This window comes from Staurois parvus, unplaced genomic scaffold (assembly GCF_062004578.1).
Source record: "Staurois parvus isolate SC_StPar_1 unplaced genomic scaffold, SC_StPar_1.0 ptg000538l, whole genome shotgun sequence".
NCBI classification, from domain to species: domain Eukaryota; kingdom Metazoa; phylum Chordata; class Amphibia; order Anura; family Ranidae; genus Staurois; species Staurois parvus.
This window is the reverse complement of record NW_028318334.1, coordinates 7,809,645-7,825,000: the sequence shown is the minus strand read 5'-3', so window position 1 is coordinate 7,825,000 and position 15,356 is coordinate 7,809,645. Positions and strand designations below refer to the sequence as shown.

The 15,356-nt window shown below is 38.1% G+C and overlaps 1 protein-coding gene across 2 annotated transcripts in view; it reads left to right on the top strand.

The window, feature by feature from the left end:
• MEOX1 (mesenchyme homeobox 1) overlaps positions 1-15,356 on the top strand; it is a 117,974-nt gene that overhangs the window by 27,585 nt on the left and 75,033 nt on the right. The gene's annotated exons all lie outside the window — the stretch shown is intronic.

Below are 15,356 nucleotides of genomic sequence, written 5' to 3'. Positions count from 1 at the left end.
CAAAGGGGGACAGAACATGCGATAGTACAGTAACAATACAATGTGATACACGAGGGGTTCGAGGGCCCTGCTCTTTCGAGCTTACAATCTAGGATATATGACTATGCTCTGGATCTTGTGTGGATAAGCAATTCATATGTGCATGGAATTTAATATGTATCTATGATATGCGCAAACATGCAAGTGCAGGCTACAGTGCATATATGTTGAGTTTACTATGTGGTTTTCTGTGCAATGTTTGCTACAGCTAAGCCAAGGCATGTCAAAAATAAAAATGGTGATCTTCAATAATATTTGGGGGTCTATCAATGCAATTTTAGAATTTTTAAAGTTGCATATTATGTTGGAATAAAACTGCATCGGGTGTGCGTATAGAAACATTGGAGTTGATTTATTAACACTGGAGAGTCTACAATTTGGTGCATCTCTGCATAAAAATCAATCAGCTGCCATGTTTTTTTGTCAAAACTTAATTCAACAAGCTGATTTTTTTTTTTAGTAACTCAACCCCATAGAAACATCTTAGAAGAGTGATGGCAGTAAAAAGACCAATCAGTCCATCGAGTCTGCCCCCATTTTATTTATTACATTTTAGTTTTTTTGTTTTTTAAACTTTGTTGAGCATAGATTTATGTTTGTCCCAAGCATGGATATCATCGAAGGAGTCTGTAAAAAAAAAAAAAACATTTTTAAGATATCCCCAATGTTCATTTACTTTACTTTAACTCCCGTATGTCTTTCTATCTTTATGTCTATTTATTCATCTATCTCCATGTGTTTCATATAGGCAGAACTTTGTATAGTGGCATGTCTAGTTTTGACTCAAACTCTTTACTGATCTGTATTATTTTGCTGAATTAAGTGAAACCATTGCAGCTGATTTAATAAAGGATAATAGACTTTGTACTCTGCAGGTGCATTTGCTCTAGAGCTTAGTAAATGTGCAGAATCTCTGCTGACTTCTGTCATCCAATCATGTGCAAGTAAAAATGCTGTTTTTGTCATTTTCCTTCCAAATGATTGGGTATTCTTTGCAAAGTGAAGCTTCATCTCATTTTCTAAGTGGAGAAACTGCACTTGCAAAGTGCAGTCTATTTGCTTTTAGTAAATCAACCCCAATGGTTTCAGGTAGTTCAGCAAAATAATACAAACCAATAAACAGTTTGAATTGGAGGCCAGAACAGACTTGTGTACTGTGTGTGAATTTTTTTTATTTTATTGTAAAGCGCTGCGCAAGCTGTTGGCGCTATATGAGTCCTGTATAGTAATAATAATTTCCACATTTGTAAAATTTCAAGAAAAGCTATCAGGGTGTAGCCCCTTCTAATGTTTAAGTAGTACTGAGAAGGAGGAGACACCCTGAAACTTGTCCTGCAAAATTTAAATGGTGTAAATTAAAAAAATCATCACGGACAGTACTCAATGGTTTCTGTTGCAAGTGCACCAATACGGCTACAGTCACCTTAATTCAGAATGAATTGCAAAACGATTTTCAAATATGCTAAAAAAAATATCTTCAAGAAAAATAGTTTTGTATTTCTCATTTTATAACCTGCTTTATTGTCACCAACAAGTCTACCACTAGTTTTCAAATATGATTAAAAAAAATTCACTTCTAGGTTTGTTCACAATGCAAATTGTAATAATAATGTTCAAATATTTATTCTAGCCACCCCATTACCCTATTATTATTATTATTATTATTATAGAGGATTTATATATCTCCAACAGTTTGCTCAGCGCTTTACAATATTATAAAGATGAGCTCTACCAGGTAGCTTTAGGTCACTATATTTAGAACTACGTTACTGAATAAAGCTTAGTTTTTATTCAACACTTAAAATTTGGTAGAGCTAGCAGTTTGTTTGGTGGAGGTTTAACTAGAAATAAATGGACATCAGAGTGGAAGAGAGCAGCCCCCAGTGACTAGCCTCTGATTTATTACTTCTCACACATATGTAAAGACCATTTCCGCATGTAAACAATGCTCAGTAATGCCATATGCTTTTAATGTACACATTTCTTACTGTTAAAAGAAAAACACACTAGAAATGTATGTGGCCCTCAAAATATATAGCTTAATCAAAAAGTAATAATGATTGTAACTACATTGTTTGCAGTTTACATGTCCTTTGGAATTAACCAGGCATGTGCCAGACAAAAAATAAAAAACATAACAGGATTTTTGTCAGTAAATCAACCCCATACTATACAAGTATTGGGTGGGAGGTATTGTCTCTCTTGTTTTCCTGGGATTCCAGTTCTTTGGTTTCAGGCCAGCTGTATATTATTATTATTATTATTATTCAGGACTTAATGTATTATTATTAATAATAATCATGACTTAATGTATTATTAATATTATTCAGAACGTAATGTAGTATTAATAATAATAATAATAATACTCAGGACCTAATGTGTTATCAGATATTTAATAATATTATTAATAATAATATAAATATTATTATTCAGGACTTCATGTATTATTATATTATATTAAAATATTATTGTTATTATTATTTTTATACAGGATTTATATAGCACCAACAGTTTGCTCAGCGCTTTACAATATAACGGGAGACAATGCAGTAACAATACAGTTCAATACAAGAGGGTTAGGAGGGTCCTGCTCCTTGGAGCTTACAATCTAAATAATAAAAATAATATTCAGGACTTAATGTGTTAATATTAATATTATTCAGGCCTACTGTATTATTATTATTAATACTCAGGACTTAATGTATTATCAAATATTCTATAATAATAAAAAATATTATTGTTATTATCATTACAATTATTAACAAACAGGTCTTATTGCCAACACATTGCACAGCACTTGTGGTAGTTAGAAAGTACACTTACAATAGAATTTAGTTCAATAAGGTTTGGAGGCTTACAATCTAAAATGGACTGGCAGGTGGTAAAAAAGGTAGTAACTTTGCGATGAGTTAATGAAGATAAAAAAAATCATTTGAAATGTTCTCAGACAAAAATGTATAACAAAGTACATAAATCCCCCAAAAAAGTTCAATGGACCACTTGGTCTTTTTCTACTGTTACTCTTCTATGTTTCTAGTATAGTAAAAATCTGTCCGAATCTAAAAGCTAACAATTATTACAATTTTTTTTTTAAATGGTTACATTGATAGATAAAATACTTGTGGCTAATTTGTAAATTTTTTGAGCATTATACTGCAACAGTGTCTGTATTTTAGGACATTATCCAACCTCATGGATATGATTGCGAAGTCTTCATAATAGTCTACAGTCCAGTTTGCTCTTCATAGCCTTTTTAGTGCAAGTTTGTACCCAGAACATTTTATTGTAGTGAATGGAATATTTTGCATCTATTAGTGAGATATTTTGAGGACTGCAGTTTATGTGAAGGCGGCAGTAGAGTGGGACCCCAGAGGGATTTAGCATTTGCAATGCAGAAGGCTGAGAATCACAGCTTGGGATCTAGGGCAGCCAAAAGGGCTTATGTTTGTTTGGTTAGTAGTGAGTAAAGAACTCAGGAGGCAATGAGATTGATAGGTGGCAAGATAGGGGGAGGTGATAAACTGTTGTTTTCACAGCTTACAAGGTGCTGTAAAAGCAGAAGGTTAGATAAAAGGGAATGTGTAAAGGGACAGAATTCTCAATGTAGAGAAAATAGGTTCAGAGCCAATATTTGGGAACTATTTTCACACCAAATGGCTGTGAGAGAATAGAAAAGAAAATAGTGTTTTGTGTCAACTATATGCGATAAAAAAAGCTGCAAAACTACACAAATAAATGTGTGTTTTATGGAAATGTTTTTTTTTTCTTTTTTTTTTATACACAAAATAAAAAGTAAATAAAAAATGGGGCAGACTTGAAGGACCATTAAGTCTTTTTTCTTCTGTCCTTTTCTTCTATGTTAAAATTATAATTGGTATTGTGTGGCTCTGCGCATTTCTGCATGTACTGTAGTTTAACTAATAATAGCAAGAGATGGAGGACTTTGATGTTTTGTGAAGCCACACCTGAATTCATAGAATTAGATTGTTAAAAGGCATAGATTAACTTTTGGAAAAAAATTAAATGCAGCCAGACTGAGGAAAAAAACATGCATTATTTTGGCTTTCTAATGGCAATGTACAGACATTTATATACTAAAGGCGAATAGACCGAGTACTTTGCAAATACAGTTGCACCCATTTTCCTTTGTAAATGTAAATGTTGTAAAGCTTCACTTTGTAAAGAATATCCAATCAGAAAAAAAGTAAAAGAAACAGCATTTTTCTTGCACAGGATTGTATGATAAAAATCTAAAGTACAGGATTGGATGATGAAAATCAGCAGAGCTGTACCACATTCAATAAGCTCGGGAAAATTGGCGCAACTGCACTTGCAAAGTCCACAGTCCATTTGCTTTTAGTAAATCCACCCCAGACTCTTCCTCTAGCCCCAGGTCTGTAAAGCGGTACAAGCCTACTGTTATAGGGCTAGAAGAAGTAACCAATGGACTACTAGTGCTCTTCAGGTAAGTGGGAGGTGCTTTGAAGGTCAGAGTATGTGACCAGACCATGTTCCTGTTTCACCCTAAATATGAGATGCGGTCACAAGGGTGAACTTTAAAGAAAGTTTTTTAAAAAAGTCAGCTTAATTTAGCTGGACTCCCTTGCCAATACTAAATTAGCATTATGGCTGAAGTCTACCCACATAGAAGAAAAATATGTTTGAAATATATTTTAAAAATATTCTTCCCAAATATATTGACATATATTTGATATACTGCCATTTTGGCCATATTCATTATATATCAAAATATATTTCTCTCTCTGTCTCTCTCTCTCTGTGAAAAAAATCTGAAGAATATATTTGTAAAAATATTCTTCATATATCTTGTAATATATAAAAAACGCATTTCAACATGCAGTGTATGTGTGTGTGTGTATGTATATGTGTATATATATATATATATATGTATATGTGTGTATATATATATATATATATATATATAATATATATATAGTGCCAATTTTCATGTCGCATGATATTACCACAAGGGTCTAGGAAATGCAAATTTTCTGGAAAAGTACACTTAAGTTAATGTTAGGGCACAAAAAAGCAATAAATTACCCTATTTTTGTAAAATATAAAAAATGAGGTTGCAGTGAGTAAATAGATATCCAACATGTCAAGCCTTAAATTTGCGTGTGGCCGTGAAATGGCGATGAACTTCAGTACCCTATATTTTGTATAGGCAACCCTTTTAAGGCCTTTATAGGTCATCAGTATAGTGTTACGGAGGAGGTCTGCTGGTAGAATTATCGCTCTTATCCTGGCGTGTGCGGTGATATGTAACATATGCATCGCAGTTGTCGTTTTCATGCGTAGGCACCCCAGCGCGTGCTTTTACGTTTGTACGTGTGTCTATATGGGGGTAGGGGGCCTCAAAATCTTTTTGAGGGGATGTTATGTGCTTGAGTGTAACTTTAATTTTTTATAATTCAAATTTTTTTTTTTTTATTTAACTTCCATTTTTTTCATGCATGTCTCCCCTGAATGTAATGCAGTGCATTACATTCTTTCCCAGCTTCAATGGCTGGAACATCTGTGAATGGGGACCAGGAAGTGACGTCATAACGTTACTTCTGGGTCAGGACAAGAAGGGGAGGGGACATGTCTGCTCTCCTCCCTCCCCTCTAGCTGCCGGTGCATGCTGAACCAGTCCTGAGCCTGCAGGTGGGCTAGCAGAGCCCGGGAGACATAGCGGGTGTGGAGAGGTTCGCACAGGAGGGGGCGGAGGCTGGCACCGTAGTGGGCTGTGTGAAAGCAATCGGGCAGCATCGCTGTAACCCAAATGCTTTCACCTGACAGGTGAGACTTGCTGCTTGACTGCATCAGGTCTAAAGGTTGAAAAAAGCTACCTGGCCAGCGCCTGGAACTACATGTCCCGGGCGTCGGGCGTTACAAGTACAACATCCCTATTACCCCTGATACGCTGATACTGAAGGTGGCTTCAGCAACCTCAGAAATGGGACAAACCATTTACAATACATGTGAAGCATCTGTTCGTTGGCTGAGATAAGGCACTTTTCATGGATGCTGGCAGGTCATGTTTTAACTGCAGGTAGGCAAATCTTTTACCCCTGTTGTCCATGATGAGGTTCTAGCTTGTTTAAGGCCACCTTAAGTATCTCTTGCTGATTTACTAAATGCTGTTCACTATGTACTTGAAATACCAAATCAGCTTCTTTTCGTTTTCCTTTACCCTTACTGGGTATGTAAAAGACAGTCAGCTGTGCTAAGTATAGTTTTAGTAAATCAGTCCATTGGGTATCTTAATCTTTGTATTTTATTTGGATGGGAAAGCTGCATGTATAATAACTTTTTAAAATGCACATTGTATATTGTATATGCCCTGTTTTTATAGTTTTATGTACATATTGGACTGGGTCATTCTAGAGCAGTGGTCTGCAAACTGTGGCCTGGGGGCCAGAAGCTGCCCTTTGCTTGTCTTTTTGTCCACTGATGTATAATTCCCCCCACTGACACCAACTAAGGGGCACAATCCCTTCCACTGACACCAATGATGGGGCACAATTCCTCCCATTGACACTAAAAATGGGGCACTATTCCTCCCATTGAATTAATGGTGGGGTATTATTCCTCCCATTGACACCAATGATGAGGCAAAATTCTTCTCAATAACACCAATGACGGGGGACAGTTCCTCACACTGACGCAACAATGAGTCACAGTTCTTCCCATTGACATAAAAAATGGGGCACTATCCCTCCCCACTGACACCAAAGATGGGGCATTGCCTATTCTCACTGACTTCAGAACATTTTCTACTCCCAATGACCACAGTTCGGCTCCCCTAAAGACTGAAGGACAGTAAACTGGCCCTTTTGTTTAGAAGGTTTGGAGACCCTTGTTCTAGAGGGTTTCCATAATGTCAATTATAATATAATAATAAATTATATTATGTTATATTTGTAGTTGTTTCTTACAATTAGAATAATTTCCTGTAAAATAAATGTTAAAATTGAGAATTTGAGTTTGGGAAATAGAGAAATTTTGCTCCCCAGAATTCTTCAGCCTAATTACTTTTAATGAGGATGATTCCTTGTGCTTTGTAAAGATTTGTGATCTGCAGCAATAGATTTATTCTTATAAGGGCTGTTTTACTTTTTAGACCCCTGATTTCTACAGAAATAGGACATGTCAGTGTAAACTGTAAGCTCACCTGTCACAGCAATAAATTAACCCCAACAAATTATAAGAAAAGAGAAAATGCAATACATATAACATAACTTACACATATGGCCAGGTAGAACATATATATATATATATATATATATATATATAATCTCTTTTGTATTATACTTGTTAGGTCTATCATTAGCCACATTAGTGGCTTAAGAACAAATATAGAGACATTGTAGTGCATCACTAAAGAGTTGACATAGTAAGGGTTCGTTGTGTAAGTTGCTTAGTTACAGCATCGCACATCTTCAGTTTTCACTGTTTGATTTAGATCAGCCACCGACTTCTAATGTCTATTGAGAACTTCTGTGGTAAGATCTCCCCATAATATTTCCCACATTTCCTCCTTATTGAAGACTTTTTCCTCCTGCTGCATTCTTCATTCTAACAATGAAAAAATACACAGTGAAATGGAATACTTTTCTTTTTAATCAGTGCAGCAGGGAAAACTGGAAACTTGATAGCAGGGATAAAGTAAGCATCAAAAATGAAATATCTGTTTTATGTGAGCTGAGCCCGAACGTAACCTAATTGTCTGCTGTAAGGGCATCGCTATGGTTTTATGGGAGTTATTTACATCAGTAGTATTTCAAATTGAACATCACAGCATGTATAATCCTTAAAGCTCATCTCCCAGCACATGTATCCTCCCTTTTGCAAATTGTATGTCCTCTATAATGTGTTCCTCACCTGCCTTACTGGGAGTGGAGACTGTGCTGCAATGTGTGCTTGTCACCAACCAGACCCAACCACTGGACAGCCAATATGAAGTGTCCAGGTTACCCATGTCACCCAGACTTTCTTGAAAATGATTCTTACTCCGAAGTCTAGAACAGCCATTTTGAACCAGGGTTCCTCCAGCAATTGCTAGGGGTTACTTGAGAGGTGGCTGATTGATCTCCCATTTGATGTTACTTGCATAGTTCCAGGACCAATGCCACTTATTTTGACCACCACTGTAAGGGTAGAAGGGCTTTCTTTCCATTGACTACCAATGCAAGAGGCTCTCCAAGGCATGACAATTATTTCAAGAGTTCCTCTGGGGTAAAAGGATTGAGAAAGGCTGGTCTAGAGCAGGGGTCTCCAAACTATGGCCCTCCAGGTGTTGAGGAACTGCAAGTCCCATGAGGCCTTGCAAGACACTGACAGCCACAGGCAAGACTCCCAGAGGCATGATGGGATTTGTAGTACTTCAGCAGCTGAAGGGAAATAGTTTGGAGACCCCTGGTCTAGAGGATAGAAGTTTGAAGACTAAGGACGGCCATACATGAGTCAAAATACGACCGATTTTTCGTCCGAAAATCTAACCTAAGAATAATCGGACGATTTTCGCTCTGTTAGTGGGTCAATGGCACCAGCCGATTTTCATGGTTCCTCCCCTTTTTGGTGATCGGGCATGTTGGAAAAGTTGTGTAAAATGACTGATTTTCGACTCGATGGTCAAATCATATGATCGTTTTTCCTAAAAGAATATGCACATGAGCCGTGACCTGGAAGGAACAGAAGTTTCGTCTGTTATATGGGGTGAACTTTATGACTTGGTCAGCCGATTTTTCAAATCATTGATGGCACCATTGGATTACCGTTTTCGATTTTCGGACGAAAAATCGTTTGGATTTTGAACCATGTATGGCCTGCATTAGCTCTTCACTTGACCACGAGTTTAGATAAGTAAAAGAGGAGTTTTGTCTTTTTAATTGCTGTAGCAATTAGTTGAGGGATAGGGGGTTGAGGGCATTGCCTGTGGGTGCCATAGGTGAAACACATGAAACTTATGATGTCATACCATTGCAGAAAGTTTATCTTCTAAGACAAAATGACATGGAAGAAACGTTTCCTTTTGATGCTCTCACTAATATGAGAACGTTTTTAAGTTAAGTGATTGTCAGCTCACTTTCAGCTGTGATTTTCTACAGAAAAAAGTAGATTTCATAGGCTTGTATGTCACCCTATATTTATTTAAAAAAAGGAAAATTAGAAAGCAAAATTAAATGTTTGGTGCAGGAAAATGTTAGCTGCATAATAAGTATGCCAAAACTAGAAGGCAAACACAAGAGAAAAACATATCTAAGCACTTTTGCCTCACTTTTTTCTAATTTTTCTGTTAATGGCTATGTGTGTCCAGGCGATCTGTTTCTTCATAGAAAGAAATAGTTACCTGTGGAATCCCACTCTGTACTCAACAGACATTTTCAAACCTAATAAACATCACAGTTTTTTGTTTGACGGATAATATTATCTTTTATTAAGTAATTATTGATTAAAAAAATTTTTTCCATAAGTTGTTCAGTGCAATAAATTTCTTCTTCAAGGAGAAAAAAATGATACACCGGTGCTACTGTATGCAAAAATGCCCTTATTGAACTCCCACATTTACACTGGCAAAGGACATAGAGCACATTTTAAAGTTGGCAGGCACAGTTGACACACTTCCAGTTGTTTGCTCTACATACATGTTCCTTTTCCAGATCTATCATGAGAGGCTCTCTATGGCACAAAATATTAAAACTGAAAATAAGATTGTCTGAATGTTTTTTTTTTTTACAGACTTTGATTTCTTAAAAATCTATTACAGACAAAACACTATGGTTTATTTTCTTTATTAACTTAAAAAGTCAATGTCTAATATATATATATATATATATATATATATATATATATATATGTGTGTGTGTGTGTGTGTGTGTGTGTGTGTGTGTGTGTGTATATATATATATATATATATATATATATATATATATATATATATACATATATCTCTACATACACACACACACACACACAGGCGTACCTCAGTTTACGAACGCCTCGGTTAACGCAATTTTCGGTTTACGAATGAAAATCCATTAAAAATGCCTCGGTTTACGCATTTTTTTCGCAATACGAACGGATTAATTGGTTTTCAATGCATTTACAAATCTTTTTTTTTAAATCATGTCCCTGTACAGTATTTATGCCTTTAAAGTGCACTTTATAAAGAGTTTTGAACAGATAAAATACTTTTTTTTTTACTTTTTTCTGACCTCCGGAACAGATTCATAGGTTTTCAATGCATTTACGAATTTTTAATCATGTCCCTGTACAGTATTTATGCCTTTAAAGTGCACTTTATAACGCGTTTTGAACAGATAAAAGATTTCTTTTACTTTTTTCTGACCCTCGGAACGGATGAATTGGTTTTCAATGCATTCCTATGGGAATCCGCGTTTCAGTGTCCGAATTTTTCGCAATACGAAAAGTCCTGCAGAACGCATTAAATTCAAAAACTGAGGTATGCCTGTGTGTATGTATAGCACTTCTTCCTGGCAGTACTAGCATTGTTGGTTCAAATCCCAACCACGGCACCACCTGCATGCAGTTTGCATGTTGTCCCTGTGCCTGCGTGGGTTTCCTCCCACACTCCAGAGACACACTGGCAGGTTAATTGGATCCTGTCTAAATTGGCCCTAGTATATATATGTATGAATATGAGTTAGGGACCTTAGATTGTACACTCTTTGAGGGTTAGGGACTGATATGACTGTACAATATGTATATACATGTAAAGTGCTGTGTAAATTGACAGCACTATAAAAGTACCTGTAATAAACAAAAAATATATATATATACAATATATATATATATATATATATATATATATATATATATATATATATATATATATATATATATATATATTGTACAAGACACCAGGGATGGGTCCTGGAAGGCAGACATGTTTTCCTACTGTTTGGGTTGTGTTCCCTTTAAAATGGACGTTTTGAATGCAATTTTGGCGTACTCGGGGGGGGGGGGGGGGGTTCTCACCCATGCAGGGTGAGGGGTTTCTGTTGAAAAAGAGTTAAACCAACTTACAGTTTGCCCAAGATTGTTATGTCCTTATATTGGATCTGGAATTCGGAGGCTCAGAGACTGTGGGTGGAAAAGAGAATCCAACTCTGATTACAGGAACATTGCCCACCTGCAAGGGCGGCATAAAAGGGAAGAGGAAACAGCCAGCAGGTGTCTGTAAGGTGGAGTATCTCAGAACACAATAGACTGGCTTGCTGGATGATTTTTTGGGACCTCAAGTGGTTAATCTCAATTTTAAACATCACCACTGAATGTGGAATGTCCACTAACATTTTTGGCAGGCGGGAACTTTCAAAAGTGATATTTTTTGCCACGGGCATGAGACACCCGTTTGCTGCCTTTACAGGGGGTGGTTCGGGGGTGCTAAAAACATGCCTTTTAATGCCTCCCCCAACCATAAGTCTAAATGAACCTTAATGGTTTGGAGACAAAGCTCTTCACAAAGTAAAGGTTGATTTTGCCGTTTCTCTGTGCAAAAATGTATTTGATCAACCAATGATTAATGATTTAATATAAAACATGTTATTATTTGTTGAATGCCAACATAAGCTATAAATACTGACTAATGTGTAAGTATTAAAGCGGGGTTCTAAAAAAACTGTAGCTGCTAACATTTAAAAAACAGCCACTCACCTGTCCCACGATCCCCCGGTGTCCTCCCCGCAGCCCCTTTCACCGGCCGTCCTGTGTTCCAGGTGCCGGCATCTCAGTATGGGCATCCGGCTGTGACAGGTTGCGGCTTCACAGCTGGGTGCCCACTGCGCATGCGCGAGTAGCGCTGCGCTTCCTGAATGCCCCGTTGTCTTCTGGGACCTGTCACGTGTCCCAGAAGACTACGGAGAGGTAGAGTAGGAGGACAACTTCCGCTTCCGATCGCCTAGGCCATCGCAGCGGAAGTGGGAGCGGGTACCTGTCAGTTTTGGGTACCCACTCCCCAAAGGTGCCAATCCTTAATGGGGAGCAGGGGACCAATCTTTAAAGCGAAACTTCCTCTTTTGAGTGGAACTCCGCTTTAAGCACTAGTGAAGCAGAAAGAAAGAAATAGAAGTGAAAATGGATATTAGCATTCCATAGGCAAACATTTCCACTCTTGATTTAGTAAAACAAGAGCAGTGATCTCCCTTGACAACATCCTGTTGATGAAATGCATTGAGCAGCATTAGGGACATGATCATGCATAGGGTTCCCACTTCTGCTTTCGGAAGACCCGGAGAGGGAAGGCTTAGGGCACATTACCGGTGCTGGGTCATCACAGGACTGTCTAAGTGTTTTATCAGTTTAATCGGTTTTACACTATAGAGGATATTTTTTTATTCTCCTTGCTGGATTGGGAGGGGGAAACTGTGGAGGATCATGGATTAAAGGAAGAATAAGCGCAGGAGGAAGAATAATGGGCTTATAACATCCTACTTGGTGGGCAAAGCTCTCGTCCTTTTTTGGAATACTAACAGTGAGGTGAATTACATCCAGAGAGTTACCTATGAATCAGGCAGCATGACAGGTGTTTTGACATGTGGAGAGGATAACATTATATAATACCATAGGTGGAGTACTAGTGTGGTTGCTATTAGTTACCATAGAAGGACACTTCTTTTGGAGGAACTGCGCAGTTGCACTTTTTATTTGAATGTGCGTTAGTAGAAATGTAATACTTAGAGAAAAACGTTATATAAATATTAAAATATCTGTGTGGTTGCTATGGGTTACCATAGAATATCAGTTATTATTGCATACTAGCACTTTAAATATTTTTGCACATTTGTACTAAATTAATTTGGCACGTACAACGTATTATAAGTCAGTTGTGATTGCACATGTATTGTTTGCATACTTGGTGATTATGCACTTTTTATTTTTATGAGATATTATGTTTTTTTATTTTGGGAGGGTAGCTCTGTGGTTTATGAAATATTATTGATACAAAATCATTTGATATAACACAGAAGCTTAATTTGAAGGAAATAGGCACTGATCAGCCATAACATTATGATCACCCACCATAACACATCGAGGCATGAATTCCTCTAGACCAATGGTCTCCAAACTACGGCCCGGGGGCCGGATGCGACCCTTTGCTTGCCTTTATCTGGCCCTTTGGGTACTTTTTCTCCCACTGATACAAGACATTATTCCTCTCACTGACAATAACAAGGGGGCATAATTCCTGCTGATGACATCAACAGGCACTATTCCTCCCATTAACACTTACAATGGGGCACTATTCCTTCCATTAACACCTACAATAGGGCACTATTTCTTCCATTGGCACCTACAATGGGGCACTATTCCTCCCATTGACACCTACAATGGGGCACTATTCCTCCCCTTGACACCTATAATGGGGTACTATTCCTCCCCTTGACACCTATAATGGGGTACTATTCCTCCCCTTGACACCTACCATGGGGCACTATTCCTCTCACTGAAACAAACCATGAGGCACTATTCCTCCCACTGACACTAACAACGGGGCACCATACTTGCCTCTGACACCAACGATGGGGCACTATTTATTCAACTTACACCAAGAATAGGGCACTATTCCTCCTCCTAATGCCAAAGATGCATTGTTTACTCCCAATGACGTAGGACAATTTTCCAATGGCCGCAGTCTAGCCCCCCCCTATAATCTGAAAGCCAGTAAACTGGCCCTTTGTTTAGAACATTTGGAGACCCCTGCTCTAGACCTCTGAAGGTATGCTGTGGTATCTGAAACCAAACCATCAGTAGCAGATCCTGTATGTTGTGAGGTGGAGCCTCCATGGATCGGACTTGTTTTTCCAGCACATCCCATGGATGCTCAAATGGATAGAGATCTGGAGAATTTGGAAGCCAAGTCAACACCACAAACTCATTGTTTTGTTCCATAAACCATTCTTAAATTCATCAAACCAGGCTACCTTCTTCCATTGCTCTGTCGTCCAGTTCTGATGCTCATGCACCCATAGTAGGCACTTTTGGCTAAAGACATGGGTCAACATGTTAACTCTTTCAGCAATTTAAGCTCCTGCAGCTTTCTCATTGGATCTCACTACACGTGAGAACCTCGCTCCCCACATACATCAGTAAGCCTTGGCCGCCCATGACCCTGTTACTGATTCATAACTTTTCCTTCCTTGGACCACTTTTGGTAGGTCCTAACCACTGCGGACCAGGAACATCTCACAAGAGCTGTAGTTTTGGACATGGCCTGACCCAGTCCTTTTACCATTACAGTTGGCCCTTGCCAAAGTCACTCAAATCCTTATGTGTACTTATTGTTTTCTGCTTTCAAAACCCAAACTTCAGGGACAACATGTTCACTTGCTGCCTAATACATCCCACTCACTTTCAGATGCCATTATCACAAGATAATCAATGTTGCTCACTTTACCTGTCAGTGGTTGTGGCTGATTGGTGTATATTTCTTTTGTAAACCAACTCATGCATCCAATGATTTGAATTATCCATGTGTGTGCACTATGAGCAAAGGACCATCCCACTCTGCAGGCTAGCAGATAGAAAACCTGGAGCCCAGCTCATCATGTGACCATGGATTTAGGTAAATAAAAGGGGCTTTTATATATTTTTTTTTCACTGCAGAGATTAAGAGCTAATGACATAGTATTAGTGTAGAAAGTGCTTTGATCTTGAAACACTATATGACCTGGAAGAGACATTTTGCCCTGGCCTCCCCACTAATATGGGGAATAAGATGCAGAGATCAAGTGATTTTCTTGTACAAAAACCATACATATTAAAAAAAAATTCTGTTTACATATGAGAAACATTTTGGAAAGTCTGAATCAGATGTCAAATGTTGTGTACACACTATACGAAAATTGAACAATCGTTCCTTGCATGAAATTTTTCATCCAATTTTCCTATAGTGTGTACCCAGCTTAAAGTGATACTAAAATCTTGTTTTTTTTTTTAAATAGTAAAAATGGCTATGCTTACCTGTTCTGTGCAGTGGTTTTGCACAGAGCACCTCGGATCCTTCTCTTCCCGGGTCCACCTCCTTCCTGTCGGGTGCCCCAACACCAGGCAGCTTGATATGGGGGCACTCAAGCAGGCATGCTCCTGAGCTACGGCTCTGCATGTCCATTCACACAGAGAACTGTGGCTTGGCCCCTCCCCACCCTCTCCCTCTCCTGTTTGGCTCACTGGCTGTGATTGACAGCCTCAGCCAATCGGGTATGAGAGTCCCCGGGGAACCGAAGCTCTCGTGGGTTGGATTGGGATGGTAAGTGTTTCTCTCAATTTACACTACTGAGACTTGTGAG